Genomic DNA, 23,683 nt, shown 5'->3' with positions numbered 1-23,683 from the left:
GGCCAGCACCTTGATCTTAGACTTCCCAGCCTCCAAAACTTTGAGAATTAAGTGTTTGTTGGTAAGCCACCTAATTGATGGTGTTTTGTTACCACAGCCCAAGCTGACTAAGGATGACTGTGATATCTCCACTACCTAGAACAGTGCTTGGGGGCTGGTGGATACCCCATAAATATTGTGAGGGAAACCTTCCCATAGTCCTCTGGGAAGAGATTATATTCCACTTTGGAGGCACTTTGCTTCTTTTATCAAAATAATGGGAGGCAGCAAGGGGCTAGATTATGCTCTGGGGTCATTGTTCACTCTGTGCGCACACGTCACACGTCCGTCTCCATCTTAGTGCTCATATGCCATCCTGTCATGACATGACACATCTGTCTCCTCCATAAGATTAGGAACTCTTCTTGGGATGAGTTGGAATTCCAGGGTAATGTTTTAAAGTGCTTCATGAGGTCTTTTGGGTAGCATGATTTGTCCCAGAGCTAGGATTTCGTTAGTAGATGTTTCCAGTACCAGAGCAGACCAGGAAAGGATAACATTTTGGCTGGCTGGGTTTAACAGTGCAGGTTATTTTAGTTCCAAGTAACAGAAAACCCAACCAAGACTCAACCTTTAAAGGAACTAAAGATTTTGGAGGTATACAGGTTTCAGGTATGGTCTGATCCAGGAGCTAAACAATGTCACTCAGCATCCATTTCCTTCCATCTCATTATGGACCTACCCCAGCGTCAGCTTCATCCTAAGGCTGACTCCTCTGACAGTCACGAGAGAGCTATAACACAGTTCATCCTTCTCATTCACATCTTAATGGGGAGAGAGTTTCTCTTTCCCCCAAACTTCAAAGAACTCCTGGGCTTCCTCTTATTAGAGCCACTCACACCACATTCCCAGTCCTGAACCAATTCAAAGTAGCAGTAATTAAGCTAATTGCCTTCAACTGATAAAGATCCACTCTGGACCTGGGGATGGGGCCAGCCAAACCACATGCTGGAAAATTTAGAGTCCTTTTAGGAAGGAGGAAGGGAAATGGATGCTAGGAAGAGGACCAGTAATTCTCAGCAAAGTGGGTCTTCCAGAACTTCAAACCCTCCCAGGTGACTGCTAGCCCCGTCTCCACAGGATAAGTTCTGGGAGCCCACAGTCAAGTTATGGCTTTTATGAGATATGAGCAAACCTAACCAAGGCTACAGAAAGCCTCTTTTAGAAACCAGTGGTGAGCAGGCCAAGCATACAATTAAGTATTGAATTTTTCTATAAACACATAAACACAGATGCACACAGAACAGGGCATGGCATTAAGTCCTCCACGCAGATCCCTTTCCCACCAGCCTGTCTTGTGCCGAAAGACCTCTGGTTAGAGAATATGCCAAATGATGGATGAAATGTTCCATCATAATTGAAGCAGATTCTCGGCAGGCAGTGGCTTTGCCCTCTGCACAGCATGGAATGCTTTTATGTAAGTGCATATCTATGTATGCGGACCCAGAGCATCAATCTTGAGGCTTCTTGCTCTCTTTACTCTCCATCTCACTCTCTTGCTCTCTGCAAGATTACCATGGACTAAATGCTAAGGAAATCTTGACTCTTTTGAAAATGTTCCAGGCAAGAAAATAAACTTCCCATTTGAAAGTGATTTAAGGATCCCAAAAAGCTTCCTTATCTCCTACTCCCTCTCCCATGAGTCTGCCTGGAGTCTAAAATTCCCACATCGGTCAAGCCTTTAGATTTAGGGTCTTGGAAATGCAAGAAAATTATCTCTTAAGTCATTACTGGCCATTGACTCCTGGGGTATTAGAGACTTTGCAGAGATGAAGCCCTGGGTGTGCACATCTTAATGAGAGGAAAAGAGGGCTTTGTACAAATACCAGACCAAGGCACACTGTAAGACACCAGCAAGTAGGCAGAGCAAAGAACATGAACTTGAGATGCAAGGACACCAGCATCCAACATTTCTTGCATCTCAATTGGGAGGCACTTTGCTTCTTTTATCAAAATAATGAAAGGCAGCATGGGCTGTGATTAAGCTCTAGAGTCTGACATCCTGGGTCCAGACTCCAGCTCTGTCTCTCACTGTGTGACCCTGTGCAAATCTTCTCAACACTTACCTGCAGAAAGAGGATAATAATAAAACTTGTGGGATAATGATATAATACAAAATATATACACTATACTATTAGTAGTATAGTATAATATATACATAAATATATAATATACTGCAGTATACTATATATACTATATAGTATACAGTACTGTACATACCATTATACATTATACTATATAGTATATATTAGAGGTACTATAATAGTATAATATACTGCATATATACTATATATACATTAACTGTATTAAACTGTATTATGTAGTATAACATAAAATATATACATGTATATTATACATAATACATAATGTATATGTATACATGATATATTACACTACATATATGATATTATACTATATATTGTAGTATATATTACATATAAAAACATATATTAACTATACATTATATGTTATACATATTATATATGTTATACACTATGTTATATTATGCTTATATATATTATACTATATACAAGTTTATATATACTATGCTGTATATGATAGTATAACATAGTATAATAAAATATAACATAATACAGCAAATACTATAATATGTAATAATATAATAGTAATACAATAATAATAACCCTTACAGGGTTGTTGGTAGATTAAGTTACACACCTGACAAAAACTGAGATACTGATCACATTTCTCCATGCGCCTGTGGTAGTGTTATACATCCAACCCTTACATGGCTTCAGGGGGTATGGGGGAACCTCCCCTGCTCTTGACTTTGGTCTTGACTATGTCACTGGCTTTGGCCAATGAGATGCTAGCAATGGCTTAAAATGTGCCTGCATAACTGGCATTGCCTTCTTGTGATCCTGCCTTGGCCCAAAGAACCAGCTAATATAAGGAGGATGAGCATCACATGGAATAGATCTGGAACCAAACTACAGCCAGAGCCCAACACAGCCGAGCCCCATGTAGATCAGGCAAATCTCAGCTGACCTGCAGATGTATGAGATGAACACCCCTGAGATTCTGTGTTTGTTTATTACACAGCCAAAGTTGGGTGCATAGTAAACACTCAATAAACATGTGCTACTCATACTATGATTACTGGCATGAGAAATTACTCCTACAACCAGGGTATTCATTTGGAATATCAGATTTGTGATATTTGCTCTCATAGTAAAAAGTTGCACTGCAAGCTTTCAAGTGCCTGTTTGGGATCTGAGCCAGCAGGTATCCCATGGTGTGGTTGACCAACAGAATCATTGACCCCCTCCCCCGCCCACTGATCTGCACCCATGTTTGTCACAAGTTCTCCACTGCATCACCACATTCTCCACTCAACAATTTGAATGTTTATTGAGGACTTTCAACATCTGCTAGGCAAGATGACCAACCGCAGTCAATAGGGAAGATAAGGCTGAGCCTTCAAGGGGCTGCATTCTAGTAGGGGAGACAGGTAACAAACACATAGAGAAACAAACAAATAGAGACTGTTGAGAGCTGGGAGGGCAATAAACAGGTGAAAAGCCAATGAGTAACTGGGGAGGCCACTTTATCTAGTGGTCAAGGAGGAGGGAAGGGCAAGTGCAAAGTTCAAAGGGTCCGAGGAGACAAAAGGAGCTCTAGGAGGGTGCGTGAGAGGTGAGTGGGAAAAGAGAAGGTTGAGAGGGAGCAAGGGCCCAAGGAGGACTGTCTTACAAATAAAGACATCACCAATAACATAATTCCACCTAACATGATAACTACGCTGCATACAACCAAAAATGCACTAACCCCTTCCCCCAAAGAGGAGGTAAAGTCCTTGTGTGATGTTTACTCTTCTTGATATCCCATAACTTAAACCTATGATGTAAAATTAGTAATACTTAAGGACTAAGATATAAAGTCAATACATCTTACATTATATGATAAGGGAATAAGAGAGAAAAGAAAACAAAGACATAACAAAGACATTTGAGATACATATTAGATAAATAGATACACATATTTACAACAAAATAAGGAGAAAATACTCATGACAATTTTAGTCCTTGTTTCTGTAACTAGTCACGTGGTCATAGCTGGTATTTATAACTATCTTCTTCTACACATTCTGTGTTCCCTTTGCCTTCAACCAGTTGTGGTTCTTTTCCTAGTGGGGTGACCCAAACCACCATTCTTAAAGGGTCTGGGATATTAGTAGTCCTACCTGGATTGGGTTGCTGTGGTTTTCCATAGGCCTTAATCATAGGGCATGGTAAGGGATCTCTTGTATTCCAGACATACTCTTCCTTCCCTCCACTGTGGAACAGTAGTACAATTTATCCATGGTAATCAGAATCAATCACACTAGCCAGCACCATAACTCTCTTCTTGATTCAGAAGTATGCGGAGCCCAAAGTGGCCAGGTAGCAGTCTTAACTTCCAATTCAACAGAATCATTGTTGTGTCTTCTGGTGGAAGTATTCCTCCCTCTGGAAAAAAAGATCTCTAGGCCAGTGGAGCACAAAGTTGCGGGAACAAGAAGCAAAAATATTGCTAGTGGGTCCCTGGAAGTAACAGTGAGTGGAGCCATTCCCATTTCCACCCCTTGATTCCTGGACCCATGAATCCAGGCTATTGGAGAAATAGCAGCACATACTGGATGTTGATTCAGAGCATATCCAGCCTTCTGAAGAACCCTGACCCAGCCCTACAAATCTCCTACAAGGTATTGCCAACTATTACTGTAACTGAGTCTTCCAAAGGCCATTCTATCAAGACTGTTGCTGGGGCACCCGGGTGGCTCAGTCGGTTAAGAGTCTGACTCTTGATTTCAGCTCAGGTCATGATCTCGGTGGAGTGAGATCAAGCCCCAAGTTGGGCTCTGTGCTGGGTATCGAGCCTGCTTGAGATTCTCTCTCTCCCTCTCCCATTGCTGCTCCCCTGCACTCTCTCTCGCTCTCTCAAATAAATAAATAAATAAATAAATCTTTTTAAAAAGACAATTGCTTAAGGATAGTGAGGAACATGGTAATACCAGTGAATTCCACAAGCCTGGGACCATTACCACACTTCTTTTGCTGTGAAATGAATACCTTGACGAGAAGCGGTGCTGGGTGGAATACCATGATGGTATATAAAGCATCCGGTAAAGTCCATGGATGATAGTTTGGGCAGAGGCATTGTATGCAGGGAAGGCAAATCCATGTCCAGAGTGTCCAGTCCAGTAAGGACAAAATGCTGTCCCTTCCACAATGGAAGTAGTCCAATGTAATCAAATTGCCACCAAGGTAGCTGCTTACCAACCACCCTGGGGAATGATGCCATATCAGGGACTCAGTGTTGGTGTCTGTTGCTGGCAGACTGGGCATCCAGCAGTGACCACAGCCAGGCCTTGGTGAGTTGAAGACCATGTGGTTGAGCCCATGCATAACCTCCACCTCTGCCACCATGGTCACTTCGTTCATGAGCCCATTGGGCATTAACAGATGTGGCTAGAGAAAAATGCTGACTGGTATCCACAGAACAGATCATCCTAGCCACTTGATTATCAAAATCCTCCTCGGCTAAGGTCACCCTCTGGTGAGCATTCATATGGGACACAAATATCTTCATGTTTTTTGCCCATTCAGAGAAGTCTACCCATATAAGTCTTCCCCAAATTTCTTTGTCACCAATTTTCTAATCATGTTCCTTCCAAGTCCCTGATCATCCAGCCAAACCATTGGCCAGAGCCCATGAATCAATATATAATTGTACATCTGGCCACTTCTCCTTCTAAGCAAAGTGAACAACCAGGTGCCCTGTTCAAGGATCTACCCACTGGGAGGACTGCCCCTCACCACTGTCCTTCAGGAATAGCCCAGAAAAGGGCTTTAGTGCTGCAGCTCATCACTTTTGGGTTTTGCCTGCATTTTGTGCAGAATCATCTGTAAACCAGGCCCAAGCCTTCTCTTCTGTCAACTGATGATAGGGAGTTCCTCAGAAGGCCACGGGAGACAGAAGGTGGTGTAACAGAAGTGACCACTGAGGGCATTTGGGCCACTTCATCGTGTAATTTGCTCGTGCCTCCAGGACCTGCTTGGGCCCAATCATGTATATACCACTTCTGTCCTGACGATGAAATATTGCTGTGCACGCCCAGCTTTATGGCTTGGTGGGTCAAATAACGGCCAGTTTTTGATGGGCACCTCAGGTCCTACAGAACTTAATGGCCCATGGTTAAGTACTAAGAACAAGTGGCAGCCTAAGAGCTGTTCCCCAAAAGAAGAGCAGTTATCTGCAGAAGATGACACAGGGTTTTGCTCCAAAATCCTAAAGGCCTGTGCCGTGATTTCCCTTGAGGGCCCTGCGACAGGCTCCCAACAGCATCCCCTTCTGCCACTGCCACGTCAGGCACCACGGAATCTGCTGGGTCGTCTGCCCAAGTGGCAGAGCAGCTTGCAAAGCAGCCCGAGCCTCCTGCAGAGCCTTCTCTTATTCTTGTTCCTGGCCCCACTCGAACCAAGCAGTTTTGGGGGTCACTCTGTAAATGAGCCCCATAGCCACACACCCAAATCAGGAATGTGCTGCCCCCCAAATCCAAAGAGGCTCACTAGGCGTTGTGCCTCTTTCTTGGTTGGAGGACACGCCAGATGCAACAGCTTGTCCTTCACCTTAGAAAAAATATCTCCACACGCCCCACGCCCCTGGACCCCTAGAAATTTCACTGAGGTAAACAATCCCTGAATTTTAGTGAGATTTATTTCCCATCCTTGACAAGCAGAAGTCTTCCCATGAGCCTAGAGTAGTTGCTACATCTCGCTCACGAGGTGCAATCAGCACCACGTCATCCACGTACCGGCCCAGGGTGATGTCCTGTGGAATGGAAAGGCAATCGAGACTCCTGCACCCTCGATAATGACCCAGGCTGGGAAAGCTGATACGCCGCTGAGGCAGGACAGGGAATGTGCACTTCCAGCCTCTGGCCGGCCTGATGGACGGGGAAGGAGACAAAGGCGCTCACCGCATGGATGACCGCGTACCAGGTACCAGGGGATGTGTGAATGTGCCCAAGCAAGGAATCTACATCTGGCCCTTGAGCTGCAAGTGGAGTCCCCACCTGCTTAAGCTCATGATAACCCCCAGTCATTCTCCAGGACCCATCTGTCTTCAGCACAGGCCAGACAGGCGGGTGGAACGGGGTGCGCGTTACTGTGCTAGTCGAGTTGACACAGCAAATGAACCAGTACAGGCAGCTGGGATAGTAGTCCGCAGGGAGCCTCGCAGGCAGAAATGCGGGCATCGTGAAGAAACTACCGGAAGGACTCTGAGCTAATGTGGAGGGCTCTTCATGCTGAAGACAAGCCACTCCGTCTCCTGCCAGGGTTACCGCTCCATGTGGAACAGGGTTAATGTGTCAGTGATAGGAAGGGTATGTTTTCCTCACGGGAAATGGAGCTGTGTCATCACTGGGAGCAAAGTGGCAGTCATGGTGTTATTTTCCGTGGCCTGCACGGAGCTGAGGGGTGTTTGCCCTTAGAAAATTCAGGAGAAGCTAACCACAGGTCATAGGGAGAGAGTGGATTGTGCTTGGAGTCACCCCAAGCAATGACAAGTTTGTACTGTGGCAATTTAGCCAAGCTGGAACAACTTTCCCAGCATTCTCTTCCGTGTCTGTCTGACTCTGGGCCACAAGAGAAACTCGTGCGAGACCTGGAAGGCAACTGGAAGTTGCAGCCACGTTCCGGCTCCGAAGGCAGCGCGGGGTCAAGTGCCGCTGCGGAGCTCACACTCACCAGCCTTGGTGGTGTGAGGCGGCAGGCAGGCTCGCGCTGGACTTCCTCCTTCGGCTTCTCTGCGTCCTGGGCCAGGCCTGTTGCTCCATGGCCAAGGGCACCCACTTCTCCTGCAGGGCATCCCCAGCTTGGAGGTGGGGTGTTTGGAGGTGGATGAGACTGGTGCAGTCCCAGCTTGTCCTTGGAGATGCTGCCGTCCCATCCTCATGGGTCCCAAGCAGCCCTCCAAGTCCAGCCCATCCTTGGGGGATCCAAGCTTGCCCTGGCTTCCCCCACTTCCCATCCACCTTCTCTCTGACTGCCAGGCCTGCTGACTTCAGGCCCAGCACCAGATGCAGAAGCAATGCCTTATAGAGCATCTGTTGCACCAGCTCCCACAACTGCGCAAGGTCAGATACCTAAAATTTTCCCTCACTCTAGAGCAGAGGTTCTGCTCCTCTGATTGGGCTTTCTCTGGTTTATGTCCTCCTTCCCAGAAAACCCCTCTGCCTGGTCTCTCCAGACAGTGCTGAACTCGGCAGCTGAGCATGGGGAAAGAACCTGGCTCGTATCACAGGGCTGAGTGCAACCTTGATGGGAAACAGTAAGAATTCAGAGCAACCTGCTCATGGAATCTGAGGAGGGGCTGCACTGGGAGAAGGGGCTCTGCCCATCCCACGTCAGGAACAGGATGTGTCCGCATGTGGTGCATCAGGGAATCGCTCCTCTGTAATCCATTTTACAAAAAAATAAGACAAAATATGCATTTGTTTCTCCATTGGAGCCTTCTTTCAAGTGGACTTCCAAAGTCTCTCCAGTTGCTGCTCTCGACACATGAAGAAATTCCACTTACTGCTGCCATGGCCTGGCTTCTGCTGTGGGTTCTGCCACTGTCTCAGGCTGGTGGGGAGAGAGGAAAAAGGGAAACCAGGGCCCAGGCACCCTAAGGGGTCGTCAGAACCTGCATTTCCTGCCTCACCTGGGGGGAAGAATGGGGACTGAGGTGTGTGTGACCTACCCCTCATTTAGTGTCACCTCCTGTCACCGCTCACAGCCCGCTCCAGTGCGCTGATTCTCTGACTCCTGGAACATGCAACGCCACCTTATCTGCCTGCCTGTCCTTGGTGAGTCAGCCACATTCACCTCCCCTGGAGGCCTGCCACCACCCCCAAAACTGAAGCCCACCCCGGCCCCGGCCTCTAAGTGAGTATGACCTTGGTTTAAGATAACCTGACTGCACCACTCTCCCCACTGGCCTCTACCCTCGCTGTGGTCAGGAAGTGTCTTTCCCTCCAGATGTCAGCACCTCACGTGGTGCTTAGCCCGGAGGAGACACCACACACCGACATGCACGCAGGAGGGAGGGAGATCCGTGACCCTAGGGAGCGAGGCAGAATGATCTGACACATTTTGGCCTTCAAAAGATAAACACGGGGCGCCTGGGTGGCTCAGACGGTTAAGCGTCTGCCTTCGGCTCAGGTCATGATCCCAGGATCCTGGGATCGAGCCCCGCATCGGGCTCCCTGCTCCTTGGGAGCCTGCTTCTCCCTCTGCTTCTCTCTCTCTCTCTCTCTGTCTCTCATGAATAAATAAATAAAATCTTTAAAAAAAAATAAAAAAATAAACACGAGTGCTCCAAAGGGTTCCAAATCAAAGGACAGAGTGAAAACCCCCCAATCCCTCACATTTATCCTGTCCTACCATACAAGCACACATAGTCACTCCCAGGAGTTGAAGGAGATGTAGGAGCAATGAAGGCCTTCAAATGCATCACAGGATCAATTTCTGGGATCCCATGTACGTTTGCTACAGGCGACATTTTTAAAGGTGTAGCCAATTTTTTTTTTTTTAAGATTTTATTTATTTTTTTGACAGAGAGAGACATAGCAAGAGCAGGAACACGAGCAGGGGGAGTGGGAGAGGGAGAAGCAGGCTTCCCGCTGAGCAGGGAGCCCGATGCGGGGCTCGATCCCAGGACCCTGGGATCATGACCTGAGCCGAAGGCAGACACTTAACGACTGAGCCACCCAGGCACCCCAAGGTGTAGCCAATTTATGACTGTCCACGCTAGTGTACTTATGTGAAATGGTGCAGCTCTTTGGAGAAATAAAACATCAGTTTCAGTTCCTGCCACAGAGGGCGTGAGGGGGGTGAAGGGCTTCCCAGGGGCCTGGAGTGGTGCTCCCTACATGTCCACAAGGGGAAGCCCCCTCCTCCCCCCACCTCCGGCCAACTCAAAGCTCCCTCCTCCCAGAAGCCTGCTCAGACTCCTCCCACCCCCCCAGCTGGGAGTGAACTTGGTTTTCTGAGCGCTTGGGGCACGGAGAGAGGCAGAGTGCAGCTGTGCTTACAGAGTGGACTTTGGAGCCTGTGTGCTGGGGTTCCAATGCCTGCTTCCAACTTACTCTGAACGAGTCACCTGCCTCTCGATTCAGCTTCCTCACCTATGAAACATGGGACATAACAAAACCTCCCTCTCAGGGGTGCTCTAACCATGAGTTAACACATACAGAACAGGAGGGGCAGAGCCAGACATGTGGCTGCTATTAATACTGTCATTAGGGCGCCTGGGTGGCTCAGTCGTTAAGCGTCTGCCTTCGGCTCAGGTCATGATCCCAGGGTCCTGGGATCGAGTCCCACATCAGGCTCCCTGCTCAGCGGGAAGCCTGCTTCTCCCTCTCCCACTCCCACTGCTTGTGTTCCCACTCTCGCTATCTCTGTCTCTGTCAAATAAATAAATAAAATCTTTAAAAAAAAATACTGTCATTATTACCACTATTATTATTTCTCATGAGATAAAAATCACATCCCTTCCTACAGGATCGCCACTGCTGTGTTCTAGACTGGAGGCGTCTCAAGAAATCATTGACCCAAATCTTTGTCTGGCTCTCAGCTCCGTGTGGCTCACACATTGATAAATATTTCCTCAATGAACACGCAAGTGCATCATGGAGAAGACTCGCCCTGCCCCACCGCCCACACAAGAAAAACAAAATCTTGACACTCACAATATTCAACAACTCTTTTCCCCCCAAGGAACCAGAACTGAGACAGTCTCCACGTCCAGCAGCAGCAGGGTCTGGGCGGGCTCCCTGGGCTCCAATCCTCCTTACTTGTTTGTTTGTTTGTTTGTCTAATACTCCTGTCCCCCACGACCTCCTTCCCCACAAAGGAGATGGGTCATATGGAAGCTAGAAAGCAGAGAAGAATTCGTAGTCGGCTGAATGAAGAGGAAGGGCACAGAGGTGCAGGGAGGCCGGGGTCCAGATGCCGGCTCTGCTGCTTCATCAGCTCCACAGCCCTGGGCAATTCACTCCAAGCCTCTGGGCCTCAGGATCCCACATCTAGTAGTGGGGGCTAAGATACCAGCCTCCAGTGTGGGCAGGAATAAGCGAGCTTGCAAACGGAGTGCATGGCATGAGGCCTGGCCCACAGCAGATGCTCCCAGCCCTGAGCTCTGAGGCCAGGGAGAGCTTCCTGCGTCTGAGTCCCATGTCTGTGCACAACTGCAGAGTCCCCAAGGGCAGAGGGAGCAGCTGGTTTAGGTTCACCTTGGCTTACTTTTCCCAACAGCCCGGGACACTGCTGTGGGCAAACCATTGGCACTCCACAAATACCTCAGAAAACCTGCTGAGCCTCTTGCCTCATCAGGGACAGGAAGCTTAAATGATTCGACAGTAGACTCAGGACTAGAATTCAGGTTTCCTGACTCCAGGTCTGGAGCTGGAGACACAAGATGTGGGTCTCAGAGACAGTGGCCACTCACAAAAGAGCAAGCAATGTCTGACTGTGCCAGGGTCCCAATCTGGCTGGGCACGAATGACCCGAGTTTTCAAGACAGAAACTCTACAGCTTCCCCCAGAAGCTGGGGAGAGGTATGGGGAGGGATGGATGTGGGAACAAAGTCCCAGCATTTTTCCCAAGGGACAGAGAATGCAGAATAACCCATCTCCATTGAGCACCCCAGTTCTGGGGTGCATGGAATGGGCATGGACCCCAGTTCTTTTGCACCCCCCCAGCTTGCTACTGCCCAAGGACAACCCAACATGGATGGACCTTGAGGGCATTATGCTAAGTGAGACAAATCAGAGAAAGACAAATACTGCATGGCATCACTTATATGTGAAATCTAAAAAAGCCAAACTCATAAAAACAGAGCAGAATGGTGGCTACCAGGGGCGGGGGATGGTGGAATTTGGGAGATGGTGTTTAAAGATACACACTCCAACTAGTAGATAAATAAGTTCTATAGATCTAATGCACAGCATGGCGATTACAGTCAATAATACTGCATGATAAGCTTCAAAAACACTAAGATATTAGATCTTTATTGCTCTCACCACAAAGAAGAAATAATTATGGGAGTAAAGGTGTTAGCCAATGCCATGATAGGAATCACACTGCAACATATAAATGTATCACACCAATAGGTCGTACACCTTAAACTTACACAATGTTATATGTCAATTATATCTCAATAAAACAGATAAATATATAACAACCATGCTGGAAGTAATAACTATACTGGGAGTGATGGACACCATTCACAGAGAATTCACTGAGATCCATAGGAATCCAGAGGCAGGAGAGACTCCGTGGACATATGAGAAGACAGAAATAATGAGAACAACACTGCCTTCTATTTGATCTTAAATCCCTCCATTCCTTTTTCCCCATTCACCCCACCTCACCTCCAACCACCAACATCAACACCCACCCTCACCATCAACTCAGGCTATGTGTTGGGCTAAACATGTCACATGACCTCCCTGGCCTCAGCCACCTCTGCTGTGAGGTGGGAATGATACCCTGAAGGTGAGAGGCTGGGCATGGTCAACAGGATGCCTGCCAAGGCCACCCCATCCCTGAGGCCTGCCTGCAGGCCCCTGCACTGCCCTGGAGTGGGGAAAAGGTCCTGACCAGAGGCAGCGCATCCCAGGCTGAGTAGCTAACTCTGGCTCAGCTTGACATGACAAGAGGAGCCAGACCACACATGTCTTCTCCAACTGGAATCTGAACCAGAATAGCCTGAGATGATATGGCAGCAATTGGTGGGAGTGGAGCTGAAAGGGTCTGGGAGGGAGAGCTGGGTTACAGGGCCTCATGACAAGCCCAAACCATGAGGCAGCCAATGCTATCAGAGAAGAGATACACAGAGGGTGAGGTTTCCCAGACAGACGGGAGGGGGAGAAGAGCAGACAGGCAGTGAGAAGCACAGACGCTGTGGAGGCAGCCCCAGACCCCAGAGGCTTCCTGTGTCTCCTCTGCTCCTCTGTATTCTTCATGACTCACCCTACCTTTAAGGGCCTCGATCTCCCGAAGCCTCCTTGCTCCAGCTCCAGCACCCAGAATCTTCGGAGGCCTCCTCCGTCAACAGCTGCCAACAGGAGGTGTTGTCCTACAGGAGGCAGCCCTGTTCCTTCTCACCTCTTACAAGGGGGGCTCCTTCATTTCAGAGGCTCATTTCTCACTGACAACATTTTCAGACCCAGGAATTCAAAATCCACCCCAGCAAGATGACTTTCTTGGACATCCAAGTCTATCCTCCCTCCTCAAAAAGTTAAGGAGTCGAGAATCATTGTGTTCCGTAAAAATATCTCGGAAGTCAAGAAACCAAAAAGCCTAAATGAAAAGCTGGATCAGCATCAATTGAGAGGACCATATGGTTCTTCTCCCTCCTCTTATTAATGTGTTCTATCACATTGATTGATTTGCAAATGTTGAACCACCCTTGCATCCCGGGGATAAATCCCACTTGGTCGTGGTGGATGATCCTTTTAATGTATTGTTGGATCCTATTAGCTAGGATTTTGTTGAGGATTTTGGAATCCATATTCATCAGGGATATGGGTCTGAAATTCTCCTTTTTGATGGGGTCTTTGCCTGGTTTGGGGATTAAGGTAATGCTGGTCTCATAGAATGAGTTTGGAAGTTTTCCTTCTGTTTCTATTTTTTGAAACAGCTTCAGTAGAATAGGTATTATTTCTTCTTTGAATGTTTGGTAGAATTCCCCAGGGAATCCATCGGGCCCTGGACTCTTGTTTTTTGGGAGGTTTTTGATCACCACTTCAATCTCGTTAGTGGTTATTGGCCTATTCAGGTTGTCAATTTCTTTCTGTTTCAGTCTTGGCAGCTTATAGGTTCCTCAAAAATTTAAAAATAGAGCTACCCTATGACCCAGCAATTACACTCCTGGGTATTTGCCCCAAAGACACAGATGTAGTGAAAAGATGGGCCATATGCACCCCAATGTTCATAGCAGCAATGTCCACAATAGCCAAACTGTGGAAAGAGCCGAGATGCCCTTCAACAGATGAATGGATAAAGAAGATGTGGTCCATATATACGATGGAATATTACTCAGCCATCAGGAAGGATGAATACCCAACTTTTACATTGACATGGATGGGATTATGCTAAGTGAAATAAGTCAAGCAGAGAAAGTCAATTATCATATGGTTTCACTTATTTGTGAAACATAAGGAATAGCATGGAGGACATTAGGAGAAGGAAGGGAAAAATGAGGGGGGTGGAATTGGAGGGAGAGATGAACCATGAGAGACTATGGACCTGAGAAACAAACAGGGTTCTAGAGGGGAGGGGGGAGGGGGGATTGGTTAGCCCGGTGATGGGTATTAAGGAGGGCACGTACTTCATGGAGCACTGGGCGTTATACGAAAACAATGGATCGTGGATCACTGCATCAAAAACTAATGATGTAAGGTGACTAACATAACATAATAAAATTTAAAAAATAAATAAATAAATAAATAATAAATATAAATAAAAAATTAAAAAAATAAATAATAAATAAAAAAAGAAAGAAAAGCTGGATCAGAAGTGTTCCTTTGGCTACAAGATGACAGAGAGACCAGCTGTGAGTGTGTACAAGTGTACGTGTGCATGTGTGTGCACATGTGTGTGTGTGTTTTCCCCTTTCATCCATTAGCCCTGTTTAACCCTCCAGAGTCTCTAAACCTGGCCAGTGAAGAACCCTGAGGCTGTGAATATGAACGAATGATGATGGTTACCTTGGGGAGAGGAGCAACGATGGCCTGTCAGAGAGCATGAGGGAACCTTCTGGAGTAATGGAAATATTCTATATCTTGATCTGAGTGGTGGTTCCACAAACATGAACATATGTAAAACTTCGGGTTGTATATTTAAGATTGGGACATTCCACCTGGTAACTCTAAACCGAGGTATAGTTCCAAAACAAGTGAAAGCAGGGACCCAATCAGATATTTGCACACCCATACTCTCAGCAGCATTATTCACAATAGCCTGAAGGTGGAAATGACCCAAGTGTCCACCAACCAATGAACAGAAAAACAAAATGTAGTGCATACATACAATGAAATATTATTCAGCCTTAAAAAGGAAGGAAACTCTGACACCTGCTACAACAGGAATGAACCTTGAAGACGTTACACGGAGTGAAATAAGTGAATCACAAAAGACAAACACTGTACGATTCCACTTCTATGAGGTTCCCCCAGTGGTCAGACTCATGGAGACAGAGGAGGATGGAGGTCGCCAGGGGCAGTGGGGAGGGGAGAATGGAGAGAGATTGTCTGATGGTGAGAGAAACCAAAGAGCGTCCTGGAGACGGACGGCGGTGCCGCCTGCCCGACGGTGTGAATGTACTTAACCGCCACTGACCTGCACAGAAATGGTTGCGATGCAACACTGTCTATTCACGAACTGAAATTTAAATAAAAACGTTTTTAAAAATTAAAATAAAATAATCGCTAGCCATTGAAAAATGGTTAAGATGATCAATTTTGTGTTAGATGTATTTTACCACAGTAAAAAAAAAAAGTTGGGAAAAAATGAATGGAATATTACTCAGCTATGAGGAATGAAATTTTGATCTATGCTGCAATGCAGACGGACCCTGAAGACATTATGCTAAGGGAAGTAAGCCAGACACAGAAGGACAAATACTGCATGACTCCACCTCTATGAGGTACCTAGAATAGGCAAATTCACAGAGACAGAAAGTAGAACAGAGCTTCCCAGCAGCTGGGAGAGGGGAGGAAAAGGGAGTTACTGCTTAACAGGCAGAGTTCTGGCTGGAGACGATGAAGGAGGTTCGGGTATGGATAGTGGGGGTGGCTACACAACTCTGTGAATGTATCCAATGCCACTGAATTGTGTACTTACTGACAGCTAAAATGGTAAGTATTATGTTACATATATGTTACCACACACAAAAAGATTATTACACTTTAAATATGCATGTTACACCTCAGTTTAAGAAATTAGCCCCATGGGCGCCTGGGTGGCTCAGTTGGTTGAGCGACTGCCTTCGGCTCAGGTCATGATCCTGGAGTCCCGGGATCGAGTCCCGCGTCAGGCTCCCTGCTCGGCAGGGAGTCTGCTTCTCCCTCTGACCCTCCCCCCTCTCATGCTCACTCTATCTCATTCTCTCCCTCAAAATAAAAAAAAAAAATTAATTAATTAAAAAAGAAAGAAAGAAAGGAAGGAAGGAAGAAAGAAAGAAATTAGCCCCACTGACAGGAAGATCCCTAAATACCTTTTTCAGTTAGGAAGCACATTCACATCCAGGTACCTCACTAGATAGTGTGACAGATCCTGGATTCACATGCAGGTTTGTGAGTCCAGAGACCAGAAATAAAGTCCCCCCCTCCCCGCAACCTGATAAAGCAACCCCTCTCTAATAAGCCAGTAAATCCGGCTCGGCTTGGGCTGAGAACAGACCCCATCCTGCCAGGGAGAGCCACAGCTGCTGGCCTCTCTTTACCAGGGTATCTCCAAGAGCCGAACGACCTGGTTAACTTAGGACCGGTGTCCTTCCTGAGTCCTCACTGGCCCCCAGGTGCCTGTGGAGCTGTTCTGCCTACAGAACACGCCCCAGCAACCTTGTCTATAAAAAGCAACTTCTTCAGAAGGTGTGGCTCAAACCAGTAGGAACAAAACCTCCCAAATCGAACGATGAATTTAATCCCACCGGGCATCAGGGAGTGTGGACAGCAACTGTACCCTCCACCCTTCCTACTCTGAGGCAGAGTAAATATAGGTGCCTATGACACCAACTTTCCATCCTCCGTGCGTGCCATCCTACCCTGCTCCGCCAGGGGGCTAGAACAACATGTTTGTGACAAAGATCCCGCATTGTATTCAATAATATCAACAACTTTCGGATGGTGGGGAGCACGTTTCCATAGACTGCAGATTGTAGAGTTTAAAGCACCCTTTGATGTCATCTCACCAGATCTCTTTATTTCCCCCCACAAAATAACACTGAGAGACAGCGGTGATGACTACTGGTTTTTAGAGTTAATTGCCCTGAATTTGAACTTGACTCGAACATTTACTAGTTATATGGTCTTAAGCAACCTGAGTTATTGCTTTTGGGACACAGTTTCCTCATTAGAAAAATGGGGATAATAGTACCAACCCCTTAGGGTTGTGGCAAGTATTAAATACGATTAAATAATCTATGTTGAGAGCCTGGCACATGTCTCTGCTGCTTCTGCTTCTTCTTTTTCCTCTTCATCATCATCATCATCATCATCATCATCAATAGCATGATGAAGCTAAAGCTCAGGGAGATGAAGGGATTGTCTGAAATTGCACAGCTGTGGCTTGTGGCAAAACAAAGTCTCCCCCCGCCACACACACACACACACACACACACACACACACACACACACAAACCACTGGTTTTTCCATTTCATCACCCTGAGGCAACACCACTGTCTGGCCCTAAAAATTTATAGCACATCATGGAAAATATTTGAATTATATGGATTTTCCACATTTCCAAATTAGAAGTCCAGTTTGATGTCCAAGAGTCCTCAGCACAGAAACAAACTTTTCAGAGTTAAAATATTGAAACCAAATATGGTGAGCCTCTTTGCTCTCTCCCTCCACATCTGAACCTGGAGGTCTCAGGGACAGTCACCACGGAGCTGGAGATGGGCCAGAGAACTCCCCTGGAGGAGTGGGCACAGGAGCACTGTCCCAGAAGATGACCGGACTTCCGCTCAGAAAGCTAACGGCTGAAAGGAGCATTCAGATAAACTGTGAAGGGAACAGACAAGAATAATCAAAGGGACCACAGTTATTGAGCATTTAGTATGTGCCAGACACCATTTTAAGCACCTTACACCCATTACCTTTTTAAATCCTCCAACCCTATGAAATAGGCAATATTATGACCTACATGAATAAGGAAGATGAGACCAAGGGGTCTTTACAAACTCACTCCCCAAGGAAGGCTCTTCACATCTCACTGCTAAGATCCAGCCCTACCAGGATACCAATGCATCTCCCCAAACCTCTGAACCATCAGGCTGTCCCATGTTTCTTTCCATCTGAGATGCCTTTGGTAATCTCTGCTTGCTGTAACCCTATTCATCCTTCAAGGCTTAGCGGGAATGTTATCACTTCAGACTTTCCCAGGCATAATTACCCATTTTGCCTTCTGACTCATTTTCCTGGAAGTTCAGCACTTACATATATTGTATTATAGTTAATTGTTGGGGGAGGCAGGGGGTGTGCTTCTACACTAGGGGTCAAGCTTAAGAAAGACCAGAATCATATTTTATTTGCCTTTATATATTGCTTAGTATATGTAAAAGATGGTCAATAAAACTTTGTTAAATTTTGTAATGCCCTTGGGTCACAAAGCTTGTACTTAGAGAAACTAGGACATCACCAATACTAACTTGTTCCTCAAATCCAAGAGCTCACATGGATTTGAAGAACATTCTCTCTAGAGTTGTCAATAGTTAAAATGTGCACAGGTACACAGTTTCAAACTAGGAATTTACCCTTATTGGTTCACTGAACAGGTAGACAAAGATACATATACAAGGATGTTCATTACAGCCATCTTTATAATGGAAAAGTGGAAGTATCCTGAATGGCTGATTAAAGATGCCTCGGTAAAAATATCTCAGTGCGTGCCTAACATAAAATGCAGTGTTGCTTTAAAAACGATATATACAGGGGGCACCTGGGTGGCTCAGTCAGTTAAGCGTTTGCCTTTGGCTCAGGTCATGATCCCAGGGTCCTGGGATCAAGTCCCACATTGGGCTCCCTGCTCAGCACAGAGTCTGCTTCTCCCTCTTCCTCTGCCCCTCCCCACCTCTTGTGCTCTCGCTCTCTCTCAAATAAATAAAATTTTAAAAAATGATACATACACCTCAGTGTACAAATATGGAAAGCTATCTGTGATGTATTCCTGACTGAAATAAAAAGTAGGTTATAAAACCCATCATTAATATTATTTCATTTAAGTAAACCTACATATCTACAAACATCCACAGATATGTTTAGGGAGGTTCTAAAGTGAGTTTACCAAATTAACAGTGATTATCTCTGTGTGAAGACAGTTTAGATAATTCTTTCTTTTTATTCACTTCTGCATTCATTGAGCTTTTTTACTTTGAGAATGTATTGTTTATATAATCAGAAAAAAACGGCAAATACATTTTCATTGGGGGGAGTGTATATAACCTCAAAAGAGGTGTTTTTTTTATTTTATTTAAAATCAATTAATTAGTTCAGTGGTTTATCAGTTGCATATAACACCCAGTGCTCATTACATCAAGTGCCCTCCTTGATGCCCATCACCCAGTTACCCCGTCCCCCACCCACCCACCACCCCTCCAGCAACCCTCAGTTTGTTTCCTATAGTTAAGAGTCCAAAAGAAGTTTTATAAATCTATAAATGACAAGACTCCAGACTGCTTCCAGAAGAGCATTAGGGACCATTAAATATGGAAGGTGTTATCTCCTGTCCAGGAATCCTCATTTCTCCATCTGGGAAGTGGATGCAATGCTATTGCTCTGCCTATCCCACAGGGCTGCAACCAGGAGACAATGGATTTGATATTCTTTTGAAAAATAAATAAATAATCGATGTAAAACACAGGTTATTTTAAGAATTTGATCACTGCTTATTAAGAACTTGCAATTAGCTAGGAAGACATGTTTAGGAGTTGCAATCTCAAACACCACCAGGGACCAGGGAGGTGAGAGAGACAAGAAGGGCCTCTGGAGTCTAGGACCACTGGTCACTCAATATTAGCCTCAAATCTAGGTTATGTGAATTCTCAATTTTTAAATGGTGGCACCTCATTTAAAAAATTTCAAACACTGTAAAAAAAAAAAAAATTCAAACATTATGCCATCAGTAGAAAACACAGCCCAAAACCACACATCTCCAATTTCTGGCATATATTCCTCTAACTTAACAGAATGGTCCAGAACTACATAGTTTATATCAAGTCCACTGACATAGCTACATGCATCATCCTAAGAGTGAAGTCCCTCCTGAATGAAAGAGAAAGGTCCAATTCTGCACAGTCTAACTTCAGAGTTAGGTGTTTTATCGCATTCTTGTTTTAATTGATAGTTTTTATGGCATAAAAAAATTCACTATTAACCAGAACATTCCACTAACCAAAACATCTCACAAATCCTAATCATGCCAAAATGACAGAATCCTAAATATACTGTGCAATATATTTATGTTTGTATATATGGGTGCGTACATATATTTGCAAATGTGTATGGTCAAAAATACACAAAGAGTATGTTTCGAAGCCAATGAAAGCACATTTGTCCTTTAAAAAAAAAACTCTGCTTTTTATTCTTAATCTTAATCTGAAAGATAATAGCTAAACACAGTTGGATAGAATATTTATGAGACTCCACCTCCAATTATAAGGTTAAAGCTGGATTGTTTCCAACATCATATCGAGATACAGGAAGATATTCCCAAATGTTTATATATGTTTATATATATTTGTATATATTTTTATATACATAATCATTCTTATGTACATGAAGAGATGGACAGATGAATGATTTGAAGACACCTGATACAAATATATCTAATCTAACAAAAAAGAGACTGAAGTTACAGGTATGGAAAAGGAAGGCGGAGCAGAGGGAGGTGTTGGGGAAGTTCACACATGAGCCCGCAGATGCCGGCCCGACACGGTCATGGTCTCCAGGCTGCACATTCAGCTCTTAGCAGTCAAAACAAAAGGGGTGCTCTTCGTCCCTTATCCCCACTGTGTCACGATCACAACCAACTATCTTAGCTCTCCTGGTGACAAAACTAAATGAAACCATGCCTCCTATGATTCTAAGCTAAAAATGACAGATCAACTAAAAATATTCAGAAGAAATTAGAAAACAGAGGGCAAGAATCTTGCCGTGTTCCTTTATTCAGCACCCTGAGATCGTCTACACCCAGTTATGGACACTGTCCACTGGCTTATTTTTTAGCCCAAGACAGACTCCTGGGAACACACACTAATCATCCACCCTCTTTCAAAACTACAATTAAAAAAAAAAAAAATAGGAAAGACTCCATTTTAAACTAAGCCAGCCTTTAATACATGTGAAGGACAAACAGTCCCAAAATACTCCTGCCCACACCTCCTCATCTCCACGCCCACCGGCCTCAGGAGGGCTTTTCACAGCATTCACTCTTCAGGTGTCCAGGACTCTGATGAAGGCCCCTTTGCTGCTTCTACCAAAATACCATGCTGTGGTGTCTGTCTGGGGTTCAGGAACAGGGAACGGGGATGCCGAGCAGGAGAGATGTCTCAGAAGTGGGGCAACAGTGAAGAGCCCCTTTCAGGGGGTATTATGAGCTGAACTGTGTGTCCCCCAAATCTGTATGTGAAAGTCCTAACCCCCAGTACCTCAGAATAGGACTGTATCTGGAGATAGGGCCTTTAACAAAGTAATTAAATTAAAATGAATTTAGGAGTGTGGGCCCTAATCCAATATGACTTGTGTCCTCACAAGAGATTAGGACATGGACAAGTGCACAGAGGGAAGCCCACATGAGGACACAGGGAGAAAAAGGCCATCTACAAGCCAAGGAGAGACGCCTCAGAATGAAGCCAGCCTGCTGACACCTTTGAGCTGGACTTCCAGCCTTCAGAACTGTGAGGAAATACATGTCTGTTGTTTAAATCGCCCAGTCTGTGGTACTTTGAATGGCAACCCTAGCAAACTAATATAGGGAGATTTTTTAAAAATAAATAAACAACTTGGTATTGGGAAAACCATCTTGATGAGAGGCCCTTCCTGAAGGAAGAGAACTCTTGAAGAAGGAAAGATGGTCTCCTGTGTGTGTATATTGGGGCTGTACACTCTCAGTCTATCCTTAAAGTTTTGCTCTATTTTAGTGCTTTTCATTCGAAACTGGTCTTTATCTGTTTGCCCAGCCTTAGAAGTCTGCTGACTGAAAAAGCTCAGCCATCACTTCCTACCATCATGATGCTGCCTGCCTGGTGTGACTCAAGTGAATGTTCACCACTAGGCTGGCGAGAAGGAAGAGTGAGATTGGGCAGGATGGGCATGGGGCTGGTGAGCGTGCAAGGGCATCTGGGAAATGCGAACAGGCGGGTACAACAATAGCATTTATCACTGGTTTAGCATGACCCACGTACTGGGCTGCACGCTTGACATACATCAACTCACCCAATCATGTCACCCTGCAAATGTGAAATGGACATGGCGAGGTTACACAGTTTGCCCAAGGCCACATACTAAGTGGTGGAGGCAGGATGTGGACCCAGCCAGTCTGATTCCAGAGCCTATGCCCTAACCCTCACCTCTCGGTAAACGCCCCTCCCTCCATGAACTGAACTTGGTACAAGCTAGGACTCTCCCACCTGTGACGGAAGTGCAACTTAAACTCTCACAACTCGGAAAGAGGGGTGAATCGTGTGGCAGCATTGAATCCAGGACTCCAAGAAGTTGTCAGGGCATTTTATATCTCTCCTCTGCTTCTCTCTGATGTTGGCCACGTCTGTCTTACCAGTGATGGGCCCTTTACACAATGGGGAAAATGACCATGAGCAGCCCCAAGTTCACACCACACCAACACAGCAAGCCCAGAGAGGCAAGAGGCAGGCATTCCCACCAGCGCCGAGAGTCACATGACCATCCCAGAACCAATGACCATCAGCAGGGCAAATTATTGGATTGTCCAGACTTGCGCCATGTGTCCACACTTGTGACTGGGGCTACGCTGGAACAGCAGGTGGCAGGGTTTGTTACTAGTAGGAGGGAAAAGGGGACAAGTAGCATTAGCTCCCCAAAATTCAAAGACCTGCATCACTGCTGAAGCTTGACCCAGGCAGGTGAAGAGGTTTGCCCAAAGTGTCATAGCTTGGGAGGAAGAGAGCTGGGTGTCCGGGCTACAGGAAATTATGAAAGAAATGCTGATGTGGGAAGTTCTCCAAGTACAGAACGCTCTAGAACACTAATAACTTTTGCGTAAGAAAGGAGAGAAGTCAGAGTTTACGCAGGACTTCTCACTGTATACCTTTGTATATTGTTTTTATTTTTTAACCATTTGAAAGTACTACCAGTTTTTAAAATACAGATTAAATTAAAAATAAAGCCTAGGGGGACCTGCGTGGCTCAGTCGGTCAAGGGTCCAACTCTTGATTTCGGCTCAGGTTGTGATCTCAGGGCCATGAGATCAAGCCCCATGTCAGGCTCCGTGCTCAGCCCAGAGTCTGCTTGAGATTGTCTCTCTCCCTCTGCCCCTCCCACTTGCTCTCTCTTGCTCTCTAATAAATAAATGAAATATTAAAAAATATAAATATATCCTTAAAAAGAAAGAAATAAATAAAAATTAAAAATAAAGCCTAAAATTTATCCACAGGAGAAAGATGGAAAGGAAATAGGTCAAAATGATAACAGTAAGAATCTTTTGTATGTTAAGCCTAAGCATGATTTTTTTCTTTGAACTTATTTACCAAATTTCCTAAAATAAACATGTATTGTTTTTCCACAATAGGAAATAAACTTAAAAAATTTTGAACTAAAAAAAATAATAAATTGAGTCACATGACATGAAGCAGAAACTGTAATTCTGACAATATCGTACTGACTTACTT

At 45.3% G+C, this 23,683-nt stretch overlaps 1 long non-coding RNA gene across 5 annotated transcripts in view; it reads right to left on the bottom strand.

The window, feature by feature from the left end:
• LOC118016873 overlaps window positions 1–23,683 on the bottom strand; it is a 288,291-nt gene that overhangs the window by 178,219 nt on the left and 86,389 nt on the right. Inside the window, exon 6 of one of the 5 annotated variants that reach the window (XR_004680957.1) lies at window positions 4,244–8,672. The exons of the other annotated variants lie outside the window; for them this stretch is intronic. This is a non-coding gene — a long non-coding RNA (uncharacterized LOC118016873). The remainder of the gene's footprint in view (window positions 1–4,243; window positions 8,673–23,683) is intronic. 5 annotated transcript variants of the gene reach the window in all.

Source organism: Mirounga leonina, unplaced genomic scaffold (genome assembly GCF_011800145.1).
Source record: "Mirounga leonina isolate KUSES-001 unplaced genomic scaffold, KU_Mleo_1.0 Mir_104, whole genome shotgun sequence".
Lineage (NCBI taxonomy): Eukaryota > Metazoa > Chordata > Mammalia > Carnivora > Phocidae > Mirounga > Mirounga leonina.
The sequence above is the reverse complement of the archived record's forward strand: the minus strand, read 5'-3'. Positions and strand labels throughout refer to the sequence as shown.